Consider the following 12995-nt stretch of genomic DNA (forward strand, 5'->3'; position numbering starts at 1 on the left):
CACCCTCACAGAGGGCGAGGGACCCCCAAAAGCCACTCGCGGACGCCGAGGCAGCGGGAAGGCACGAGGCGGGGCGGGGGGAGGGGGCGCGGGGGTCCCCGCTGCGGAGGCCAGGGCAGGCGGGAGGGGCAGCACCTGAGGAATCCGCCTCCGGCTGCGGCGGCCGCCGCCTCGCTCCGCCCCGGGGAACTGAGCGCGCGGACCGCGCGCCTGCCAGAGAGACGCCAGCCGCCGGCGGCGCTAGCACCTCGGAGTCGGGCGGCCGGAGCAGCGGAGCGCAGCGCGGCGCAGGGAACGGCACTGGGGGTGGGGAGACCAGCCCGGCCGAGCCGAGGGCCACCCCCTGGTCCTCTGCCCTCGCGCCCCGCCAGGGCCAGGTGAGCGGCCGCGGGGACTCCGGGGCGCGGAGGGGAGGTGAGAGGTCGCGAACCGGGCGCGGGAGCTCGCCTGTGACCGGCAGGAGCTGCCCTTTGGCGGGCTGGACGCCCTGGCCGCGCGGGGAAGCGCCGCAGCGGACTTTTCCGAAGGGATGGGAAGCGCAGCGGGGGTGTGAGCGGAGCGCGTGCGGGTGGCGAGGGAGCGCCAGTGCCAGCCTGGGAGCCGCGCCTGCCCTCCCTACCGCCTCGCGTCGCCTACCGAAGGGACCCGGCCGTGCTGTCCGCGCCCAGAGGCCGAAGGCCTGTCACCGGGCTCTACTCGCTGCCTTTGTGGCGGGAGCGAGGCGGCCCGGGGGTGGGACGAGGGAGCTGCGGCGCGCCGAGTAGCGCGGGGTCCCCGGGCGGAGGCGGCGAGGGGGCACCTGGTCCGTCTCCCCGAGCCCAGGGGCAGTGAGGGGGTGCCGGGCGGGCGACGGGTAGGGCGCCGCGGAGGTGGCGGGGAGAGGATGGATGGAGCTCAGCCTGGGAAAGTTGAGAGCGTCCAGAGGTGGCTGGGCGTCTGTGGGTTTTTTTCCTCCACACCAAATGTCACTTCGTCACGAGCGGGCGCGCGTGTCTTCCGGCCAGCATGTCCATTTTTCTGTGCATGGCTGAGGACCACTCTTATTCTGAATGAGACACAAAGAGTTGTGTTGACAGCTGACCCTGACACAAGCAGACAGCGAGCGTCCTGGCCGGGGAGGGTGAGGGAGACTGGTTAAAGGAAATCCATTCCCGCCGTCCCTCTTCCCAGCTCCATTAAGAGGAAACTCCATGTGGAGATTCAGTGCGTGGGGTTTCTCAGTTACATGAGTCCAAGGAACGTCCCCGAACGCGACTCATCTGCCCGGAACTGCCCCTGCCTCTAACCGAGGCTGCGGGTCCTGGAGAAACTCCTCAATCTTGCCCCTTTCTCCGGTGAACGTGACGGTTCCAAGGTCCTTATCCTCCCCACCCACTCCTCTGGCCCCGGCTGAGAGGATAGAAACCACATTTTAGTTTCTGCTTTTCACACCGTAAGGTGTTTTTCCCCCCCTCCCCCCGCCTCGAGGCGGGAATCCCTGCTTAAATCACATTTTTAAACCTAGCCATTTAAATACGGGGAAGAGCTTTCCCACAAAAGGTTTTTGAACTCAATCCTCCTTAGTAAAACCTCTCATTCATCTATATATGTTCTTAGACTTTAAATCCTGGAATTCTGCTTTGAGTGTTGTGACTGTGTTGTTTCTTCTCTTTGCTGAAATTTTCTAGGAGGTTTTATGAATGATACTGAAAAATTATTTAAAAGAGAAAAAATTAAATTGTTGAGATATTTAGTAATATAATTACATGCATATAGGTATGTATTTCAAGAGGAAAATGTTTAATGAATGAATATTGAAAAGTAATATAAGTAGGGTAAACATTTCAAACAACAGTGAAGAGTATACAGTGTAAATTAAGCCCTCTCTCCTCTCCTCCATACAAGCCTTCATCTTTCTCAGAGGCAGCCACTGTTGTACATTTTTTGTATATCTTTCCGTAAGTCTATTAAAATGGAATTACATTATAGATATAGATGATGAAAGGGATTGAATATAAGACTGAACTATATATTCGTGGTGATGACTATTAAGTTGATACCCACTCGTGATGACATGAGATTATTTAGCCAAATGTGGACAATTATTACCTTGAGGATCAATTAGAAGGCTAAAAATCTTAAAACAGTATGCAGTGGAAAGCAAAACTATTAAACTAATATCTCCTCCTGCACACACACCAGTTTCCCTACACTGGTTTTTGCAATCTTTATTGAATTTTTCCTCCATTTTGGAATTCTTTATGAAGTAGAGAATGAGAAGTGTAGTAGTTTGTCTGCCGCAGTGTGTATCTGAAAACACTGAAAGGGCGTGTGTATACTCCCATTGACATGACATAATATAAAGATGTTAGTGGTAAAGGATAAATACGAAGGCCAAGTTTCAGATGTTTGGTTGCATCTCTTAATTCTAGGCCTGGATTTGCCACAAACCCGCCACACGACGTAACTTTTTTTTGGAAAACTTTGTCTCCCACTCGGTTAGATAAAGGAATTGAACTATGTGATTTTTAAGGGTCCTTCGAACTCCAGAGTTCTACGATTAAAATAGTTGTCCTAAAACTGGCTAAAGATAACCATTGGACAGTGGATGTTAGTGGGGCGACAAAAGACATTCCTGAATGGTGGATTCATGAAGAGGAGGTTAGAGATGTTTAAACTATATCCCTCCTCTTATGAGTTTGATGTCATTGGAGAACAGCTACTCTCCTTACCCACAGAATGTGTGTTTATGTTGCTGATAGAGGCCAAACACCGGGCTGAGGGCCTCTGCATGTCACCTTGTGTGGCTAAGGAGAGTGAATTCTCTTCGCAGCCCACAGTGTCATTTTTAGGAAAATTACTCTTACCAAACTCTTCTTTTTGGTAAAGTGGAAATAAACTTTACCTACTTGAAAGAGACTTGACATAATTTAATTAATACTTCTCTGAAGTGTTTAGATTATGAACATCCTTATAGCTAAGATATTTTAGTTACTTGATAAATATTCACTTAGGGAGTATGTTCTTATTAGGAAACTTCTAATTTGTAAAGTACCTGCAGCCTTTGGGCTAATGATGGGGACAGAAGTTGAGGAGTGATTGTAAGGTTGTGAAAGTAAAAATTAGCTGATTTTAGTTACTGCGTATGGTCTAAATTAAGGGATTTCAAAGGTACACTGTAAGCGGTGATTGCAAAAAGTGTTGATGTTAAGATAGAGATCTCATACTGAAAGCTAAAGCTTTCTAAAAGCACCGCTGATGAAACATATGTAATTATTTTGAATAAGTCTAATATAAATAAATTATAAATTCGCTGTAGGAATTGTTTGGGATCCTAAGAATAAGAACTAGAGGAATATATTTGTAAGGGTACTTAAAGTAATATTGATTGATTAATGAAGCTGACAGAAACAAAAGAAAATTCAATACCAGTAGTGAAATTCTTCAAAATGGTAATAGTTTTTATTTTTTCCAGCTCCCTTCCCAATCTTGCCATATGAATGAATATTTTTACAAATGTTTTATATTGCAGATAATTTTCACCCTGTTTTTTATAAACATTTTTTCTATAGCTTACTTCCCATTATTTACAATAATTTTATAAAAGTTTATGCAATGGATGTTCATTATTAACTTAAGCCTTCCTATTTTTGATTTTGCAGCATAAAAAATGTAATGCCTATTCCTTTTTTTTTTTTTTTGTGACGAAGTCTTGCTTTGCCACCCAGGCTGGAGTGCAGTGGTGCGATCTCCACTCACTGCAAGCTCCGCCTCCCGGGTTCACGCCATTCTCCTGCCTCAGCCTCCCTAGCAGCTGTGACTACAGGCACCTGCCACCACGTCTGGCTAATTTTTTGTATTTTTAGTAGAGATGGGGTTTCACTGTGTTGCAGGATGGTCTCGATCTCATCGATCTCGACGTCGTGATCCGCCCGCCTCAGCCTCCCAAAGTGCTGGGATTACAGGCGTGAGCCGCCATGCCTGGCCTATAATGTCTATTCTTATACATGTAACTTTATTTCTTTTCTTTTCTTCTTTTTCCCTTAACTTCCTTAGGATCGTTTTTTTCTTGAGGGATAGTATAATGTAGTTGTAAATGGATGGGTTCTAAAATTAGAGGTTGTGGGTTTAAACCTAGCTCTATTACTCATTGGCAATATTGGACAAGTAATTTATTTTCTCAGAACTTTAGCTTACTAAGATGTAAAATGGGTTATATTAATAGTTCTTTAAAGTTAAGATAAAAAGCAATAACATATGAAACATAAATGTTAGCTCTTATTTTTATTAGGAAATTTCTAGATTTACAGTAATTTCCACATTACTTTCTAAAAGGACTATATAAATTTATACTGTCATTAACAATCTATGTGTGTGCTTATGTTATCTTAAAACATATTATTGTTACTAATTTGATCAGTGTAACATTTTATACCTTTCTTTTGCTTTGCATTTCTTTGGTCTTATACAAAGTGAGGGATAGTTTTTTCCGCCATATTGCTATAGTTTTCCAAATTGAGTGATGGAAATTTCATTACCTCAGTCATTTTGAGCTGTACCATAATGTAGACATATAGGAGTGGTCAGTTACACCACTAATGAATAGTGAACCAAATTTTCCAATAGACTTTTTTCAAACTAATTGTAGTTTTCTTGTATTTTCAGTCTATGGTAATATTTATTAGCTATTACTATTATTATTATTTAACTTAGAAAAGTAGCTGTTAACTAAGATATAAACGATATTTAAGTGAAAATGCAATCTTCCTTGAAGAGCTGATTTGTGGTTAGTATTGTGATCACAGTTTGCTGGAATTTTACTAGGAATGCTTCTCAAAACTTGAGGAAAAAATCAGAGAGAAAATTTATGATCTCCAATCATGTTATCTTTTGGCTACAAATGGATAATGAAGTTATGCCCACTGACTTGAGTTCTTATATAGTCAGGGTAATTTAGACTACAAAAAGCATGCCCTTGTGAGTTCTGGAGTTCCAGCATCCCTGATATTGTTGGCAAATATACACCCAACATGGATAACAGCAGCTCTTTGTGCTGTTGAGCCCCAGGAGGGCTCCCTATTGTGTACACTTTCTTCCCTCCCATTCTTGACTGACTGGTGATAGCAACTCCTTCAAGTCCAGGTGTGGAGTCCCACAGTGACTCTTCTCTTCTACCCAACTCTGTATTTGCCCCTACCACCCCACCCTTCAGTGCAGTTGTTTTTGACCTGCCTATGATGTAGAGAATTCACTATCTTTTCAAGGTTGTGGTTTCAGATTTTATTTTTATTTTTCCCTATGCTTTATGAGTATCTTCAGCAGTCCCTACAGTAGGGACTGTAGCCATGTTAGCATAGATTAACACGTAATCACTTGATAAATGTTTGTGGCTGTGAACTATATCTTGTATTGTCTTCTCTGTTCCTGGTCATAGTTCTGTTTTTATGGTGCCAGTCTGCAGAAGCAAGCACCAGTTGTGTCCTGTATTCCCGTGTTTGCCTATATTACCAAGGTTAGGAGTTAGGAGGAGACCTGCTTGTTACGGCTCTTCCAACTTTTTGTGTGCTTAGGAGACTTTCTTAACTCCTGTGCTTTACTTTTCTTCTGTAAAATGAGATTAACAATTACTGCTCTAATTACCAACCTTCTGGATAGGTTTATTTTGAAGATAAAATGAAATAATAAATGTAGACATATTTTAGAAAAAAGGATCTACAAATTCATATTATGTTGTCAAAATTACATAATGTCACTACCCTTCTAGGAGTGTCCATATCTTTGAGAAAACCTCATCTTGATGTAGAGTTGCACTTAGAGCTTGAGGTTACATGCAGATTCTTGGGGTCCACTCTGACCTGTTGAATCAGAAATTCTGGGGATAAGGCCTACCAATCTGCATTTTAACAACCCTTCTGATACTGAAGCACTGTTCTAGGGAGTAAGAAACTTCAGCGCCCGCTAAAAAAGTATTCTCCTAATAGTTAAATATTAGTTATAAAATAATCCAGAAATATCATAAATCATTTTTGCATGCTAACCATGGAATGAAAATTAGCTATTATTAGCTGCTATTTGTCTTTTAATCTCTCTAAATTTAATTCAGGTAAGAATTGTAAACTCAGATGTGTGGAGGGGCCAAGCAGTAAACCTGAGTTGTGAAGCAAGACACTTGTAAAGTAATAGAGGTGATGAGTTCTGGTGGACAAGAAAGTCTGAGGGTGGCATAGTTTCTAAGGCTCCACTGATTGTTGCCTTTTGGGGTTGTGGGCCACTGTTGCTAGGCCATTTGATTTTTCAGGTGAAGCTAGAAATTCACATTTTTGTGTGAATTTAAGTGTTGGCAATACATTTTAAAGAAAACACATGGACCTAATAATCTGGAAGCCAGATAACTTCCAACCCCTGAGTTAAATAATAGGGTGAACATATTTGCATTTGAATGAGTGTGATGACAGAAGAAACAATCCCATTCAACATTATTAATAATCAAAGAAATGTATATTAAAATCACACAGACACTTTTTAACTTTCAGATTACAAAGATTCAATAGATTGATAAAATCTAATGTTGGCAATTGGATAAATAAATGGTTGTTCTTATACTAAGACTGATGGCAAATGATTACAACTTTTCTGGGGAGTAATTTGGCATTATGTTTCAAGACTTTAAATGTCTATACCTGCCCTGTCCAATATGGTAGCCTCTAGCCACATGTGGCTATTTAAATGTAAATTAGTTAACATTATATACAACCAAAGATTCAGTCTCTCAGTTATACTGGTTACATTTCAAGCACTCAATAGCTGCTCATGGCTGGTGGCTGCCATGTTGGACTGTGTAGATATAGAACATTTCCATCACTGGAGAAAGTTCTGTTGGACAGTGCTGGTCTAAACTCTTTGATTTGGAAATTTCCCTTTTTGGAATTTGTTAGAAAAAAAAATTAGACAAATGCACAAAGGCATATAGCAAAAATATCACTTGAAACATTATTTATAAAAGTAAAAACATTAGAAACCACCTAAACACCATGTTATTAAAAATCAAGTTGTAGTAAATATCTATGAAAATAGTGTTACATATGTCGTGAAACTATTTCTATTGTAGAATCTTTTTTTTTTTATTTAGGTAGATAACTTAGTTACAAGGGGTTTGGGGATCACTTTTTCTCTTGTCACAAATGCACATGAGTATGACAGAGCTTTCCCTTTTTAGCCTACAGCTCTTATAGTAGGATGGGTTGACTTTCACTAAAACATGAGCAGAGGCACTTGAGAACTCTCTAAATAACATCCGTATCAGCTGGATTCTTGTTAGATATTCAAAATCTTAGGCCCCATCCCGAGCCTACTGAATCAGAGTCTCTGGCAGGACCCAGGAATCTTTATTAGCAAACAGTCTGCTTACTAGTGGTATCTGCCTTCTATCACTGAATTGCTCAAGCTTCAGTTGTTTTATCTTGGCCAAGTTAAATCTGACCTCTGTCCAGGTACTGTTGTAAGTGCTGGGGATGCTGCAGGGAAGAAAAGTGAGAGATATCTGGCCGGGTGTGGTGGCTTCTGCCTGTAATCTCAGCACTTTGGGAGACCAAGGTCGGTGGATCACCTGAGGTCAGGAGTTTGAGACCAGCCTGGCCAACATGGTGAAACCCTGTCTCTACTAAAAAAAAATACAAAATTAGCCAGGCATCGTGGTGTATGCCTGTAATCCCAGCTACTCGGGAGGCTGAGGCAGGAGAATCATTTGAACTCCGGAGGCGGAAGTTGCGGTGAGCTGAGATTGCGCCATTGCACTCCAGCCTGGCAACAAGAGCAAAACTCTGTCTTAAAAAAAAAAAAAAAAGTGACAAATATCTCTGTTCTCAGGAGAATGAAACAATGAACAAAAGAAATTGAGGAAAATATGATGTTTTTTAGGTAGTGAGAAGTGCCAGAGAGAAAAGTAGAGCAGAAAGGGGAATTAGAAAGTAAGCTGGAGGTTGCGATTTTCTACAAGTGTCATTGAGAAGTGACTTGAGTGAAGACACACAGAGGTGAGGGACTGAGCCACTGGAAAGGTTAGGGGAAGAGGGTTTCAGCTTGTTGTTAGAGGGGCAACTAGGAGGCCTGGGAGCAGATGGGGAGAGGTAAGCGAGGGAGCGAGTGGGGGATTAGGTCAGAGAGGTAATCTAGATCTTTTTACTTCAAATTCTTTGTTCTCTCTAGTGCACCACATTCTCAGATTCTTTGGTTAATCAGTTTGTAAAGAGATCAAACATCCTGAAATTCACTGTTCTTTAGCGTGATCTGTCAATTCCTCCTGCCACATTTGCCTGGGGTGCTTGTTAAATACGGATTATTGATCACTAGACCCACTAATAAGAATTTCTAGGGTGGGACCCATGAATGTGCATTTAAAAAAAAATGTTCTGCCATAGTCTGAGGATGAATGTGCATTTTAAGTGTCTTCCCAGGTGGTTTTTATGGACACCAGTCTTAGAACTACTACTCAAATGTATCATTCTGTAATTTTAGTTATTTTTAGAGCACATGCACTTGAAGTTGTCACCTCTGCCTGTATAGGTTAGTGTGAAGAGAAGATGTAATTGGTATAATATCTCTCTGTATTTTTAAGCCAATTTAAATGGACACTAATATAAGTTAACATGTATATCTGTTTGGGGTATTCAGGGAACTCTGAGTCTGTTACCATAACTTGTATCCACATCAGAGGGTGGGGGCACCTTTTCACTTGAGAGTTCTGCCTCTCACCCATACAGTCTGTTCTATTTTTTGGAAAGGGCACATTTATATCTCTTTGGTTTTTTTCTCATGTTTTCTTTCTTTTCCTCTTGTTTCCTTTCTTCTTCCTTTTCTCTTCTTGAAATCTAACCACGCTAAGTCAAACATCATCAACATTTTGGTAGCCATTCTTTTATGCATCTCCGTGCATATTTATATATAATCAATATTAATAATCTTACATGAATAGGATCATATTATGCTTTTTAAAAAACTTGTAGGCCAGGCACAGTGGCTCATGTCTGTAATCCTAGTGCTTTGGGAGGCCAAAGTGGGAGGAAGAGCACTTGAAGCCAGGAGTTCGAGACTAGCCTGGGCAATGTAATGAGGCTCTATCTCTAAAAACAAACAAACAAACAAACGAAAACTGTAGTTACTTCTTTTTTAAAAATTTGAGGGCTGTCTTTTCCCTTTCCCCTTTCTTTTCACTCCAACAATGTCACTCATCTATTTATGTTGTTACAACTTTTTCCATGATCATGTACCCTTATATATATTTTAGTACTGTATATGTACTATCATATCTTTCTAATTTTCACCTAATATTCAGTAAAACACAAGGAACATAACTCTAAGTTAACTGGTATAGCTTTATTCTTTTAAATTATTATACAATATCCTATAAAAATAATCTATAGCATCTGTATTCCACAGTTAAACAACCATTACTTCATTGAAGGGCATTTATTTAAGCCAAACAAGAGACAAGAGGTGTATATTAAAAGATAGATATATGATAACACGATTTAAAAACATTTTTGTAAAGCAAGAACCATAAATAAATACCATAGACATATGATAGATTGGGGAAAAAAATCTGTACCATATGCAAATAAAAGATTACCATCTCGGCTGGGCACGGTGGCTCACACCTGCAGTCTCAGCACTTTGGAAGGTCAAGGTGGGCAGATCACAAGGTCAGGAGTACAAGACCAGCCTGACCAACATGGTGAAACCCAGTCTGTACTAAAAATACAGAGATTAGCCAGGCACAGTGTTGCATGCCTATAATCCCAGCTACTCAGGAGGCTGAGGCAGGAGAATCGCTTGAACCGAGGAGGCAGAGGTTGCAGTGAGCTGGGATTGTGCCAGTGCACTCTAGCCTGGGAGGCAGAGTGAGACTCCATCTCAAAAAAAAAAAAAAAAATTACCATCTCTAGTTTATAAGGAACTCTTATAAAATGGTAATAAAATATTTTATGAAACATAATTTTAAAGTATTTTGCAAACATTGTCGCTAGCTATTCACAGAACCACTATTCCAAATGGTCAATAAGTATGAAAAATGCTTAGCCTTATTAGTTGTTTAGAAATGCAAGTTACAAATAATAGTAAACTATCACTTGATACCTACTTGATATTACTATAGAACTTTAATCAACATTAAAATTTCCAGAAGTAGTTTATTTGTTCTTTGAAAAATCTGTGCAGAAACATTTGTTTCTGTGCAACATAGGTGCAGTGGCTCATGCCTGTAATCCCAGCACTTTGGTGGGCTGAGGTGGATGGATCACCTGAGGTCGGGAGTTCGAGACCAGCCTAACCAACATGCAGAAACCCCATCTCTACTAAAAATACAAAACTAGCCTGGTATGGTGGCGCATGCCTGTAATCCCAGCTACTCGGGAGGCTGAGGCAAGAAAATCGCTTGAACCAGGGAGGCGGAGGTTGCGGTGAGCCGAGATAGCGCTGTTGCACTCCAGCCTGGGCAACAAGAGCGAAACTCCATCTGAAAAAAAAAAAAAAAAAAAAAGTTAAAGTGGCCGGGCACAGTGGCTCACACTTGTAATCCTAGCACTTTGGGAGGCCGAGGTGGGTGGATCACCTGAGATCAGGAGTTCAAAACCAGCCTGGCCAACATGGGGAAACCCTGTCTCTACTAAAAATACAAAAATTAGCTGGGCGTCATGGCGGGTGCCTGTAATCCCAGCTACTCAGGAGGCTGAGGCATGAGAATTGCTTGAACCTGGGAGGCGGAGGTTGCAGTGAGCACCACTGCACTCCAGCCTGGATGACAGAGCGAGACTGTCCCTCCCCACCCCCCAAAAAAGAAAGTTTTATTAAAGCTAGAAAACATAATTTCCCAGGGTTTCCTGTTTGCTCAGATAATTTGAGGGAGATTGACTTTTATTTTATTTCAGTCTTAGCTCATAAGCCAAATGACGAGAACAGAGCTTAGAAAATTTAATTTTGATATCAGTTGCCCATTTGTATTCAAAAGGGTTTCCTTCTGTTTTAAGACAGAGCTTTGTTGGATTTTAGAGCCATAGATCAATCTACCCTGAGAGGAAAACACTGCAGGGTTTACTTGACTTGCCCAAGATCACTAAACTAGTCCTGCATGTTTTCTGGTTTACCGTATTGTTTCACAGTGTCTTCTTACACTTGTAATTGCAGCTAATATAGAGAAAACATATTTCAAGAATTTTTTGTTTTTTTGAGATGGAGTCTTGCTCTGTCGCCCAGGCTGGAATGCAATGGCATGATCTCGGTTCACCGCAACCTCCACCTACCAGGTTCAAGTGATTCTAATCCCAGCCTCCTTAGTAGCTGGGATTACAGGCATGTGCCACCATGCCTGGCTAATTTTTGTATTTTTAGTAGAGTTGAGGTTTCACCGTGTTGGCCAGGCTGGCCTCGACCTCCTGACCTCAGGTGATCCACCCGCCTTGGCCTCCCAAAGTGCTGGAATTATAGGTGTGAGCCACCGTGCTCACCTATTTCAAGGATTTTTTCTCATTTTCAAAAACCGAATATACCACATTTAGAGAAATTATATGTAATGTGTTTAGATTTTAAATAGAAATAGTAGCCTGTGAGAATGATATTAACAAATCAGAAAAAGAAACATTACTTGTAATTCTACCGTCCTTACAAAGTGAACTGTTATTGCAGTTCTGCTTCAAGTATTTATCTATATGCATTAATGATTTTACATACTGCTAATATGATTTCCCTAATATTTCCCAAATCTTTTGGTAACTTTGACTTCCAGGCTTTTTTTTTTTTTTTTTTTCCTTAGAGTTAGGATCTTGCTGTGTCACCTAGGCTGGAGTGCAGTGGCACAATCATAGCTCACTGCAGCCTCGAACTCCTGGGCTCAAAGGATCCTCCTGCCTCAGCCTTCAGAGTAGCTGGGACTACAGGTGTGCACCACTATGCCTGGTTAATTTCAAAAACTTTCTGTGGAGGTAGAGTGTCACTTTGCTGTCCAGGCTTTCAGGCATTTTTTTTTTTTTTTTTTTTTTTTTGCTAGAGAGTCTCACTCTGTCTCCCAGGCTGGAGTGCAGTGGTACGATCTTGACTCATTGCAGCTTCCACCTCCCGGGTTCAAGCGATTCTCCTATCTCAGCCTCCTGAATAGCTGGGATTACAGGCACACTTCATCACACCCAGCTAATTTTTGTATTTTTAGTAGAGACAGGGTTTCACCATGTTGGCCAGGCTGGTCTCGAACTCCTTTCCTCAGGTGATCAGCCCACCTGGGCCTCCCAAAATGCTGGATTACACACATGAGCCACCATGCCCAGCCGCTTTTGGGCTTTTTAAGCTGGTCTGCATGACTCTACTTTCTTTCTGTTTTTCACGTGTGTCATTTTTAATCCTTGAACATTGTTTTGTATCATTCTACAAATGATCAAATGTCTTTTATAGGTACCAGTTGCCTCCCTTAGCGTTTCCCAAAGGGTGGGAAACGCTTAAACATTAACACCCCAGTCTTACGCTGTCAGCTGCATGTAAAAAAAGCACAAAAAACTAAAGGTTCTAAACAGTAATGAGTTTGTTATATCACCAACATTTCTCAGGGTGGCAGGAAGGGCACTGCAATTCTTGGGTTAATTTGGGTGCTTGACAATGTCCTCAAGAACCAAGATTCTTTTGGTCATTCTCCGCCATCCTCAGCTTGTTGGTGTTTGTCTTCCAGCTTTTCACTATCCCAAGATATTTGCAGCACACACGACTCATACCCTCACACAGCTTTGACTGGAGTCAGAAAAAGGCTCTTTATGTTCAGGCTAAATGCTTTTAAAATAATTTACCTACATACATTGATGTCCCAAATCTTAGTGAGACTTCACGGTATGGTCATGCGTCAGCCAGTCACTGACAAGGAAAATGGGATTACCATAACTGATGTAGAATATTCAGGATTTACTCCAGAGCCTGGGAAAGGGTCTATTCTTTGAGGTAAGCATGTACAAACTGTGGGGTTAATATTGAAGAAGATCAGGAAA

The 12995-nt window shown here is 41.7% G+C and overlaps 1 protein-coding gene across 7 annotated transcripts in view; it reads left to right on the forward strand.

Moving 5' to 3' along the window:
• The first annotated feature begins 215 nt into the window (after positions 1-215).
• GREB1L (GREB1 like retinoic acid receptor coactivator) overlaps positions 216-12995 on the forward strand; it is a 365194-nt gene continuing 352414 nt past the window's right edge. For 5 of the 7 annotated variants that reach the window (XR_010131273.1, XR_008673625.2, XR_008673626.2 and 2 more), the window contains exon 1: positions 232-377. The gene's annotated coding sequence lies outside the window, so the exon portion shown is untranslated. Of the gene's footprint in view, positions 378-12995 lie in introns of all 7 variants that reach the window. The other 2 variants (XM_055368620.2, XM_055368623.2) reach the window with 1 other exon arrangement.

Source organism: Gorilla gorilla, chromosome 17 (assembly GCF_029281585.2).
Source record: "Gorilla gorilla gorilla isolate KB3781 chromosome 17, NHGRI_mGorGor1-v2.1_pri, whole genome shotgun sequence".
NCBI lineage: Eukaryota > Metazoa > Chordata > Mammalia > Primates > Hominidae > Gorilla > Gorilla gorilla.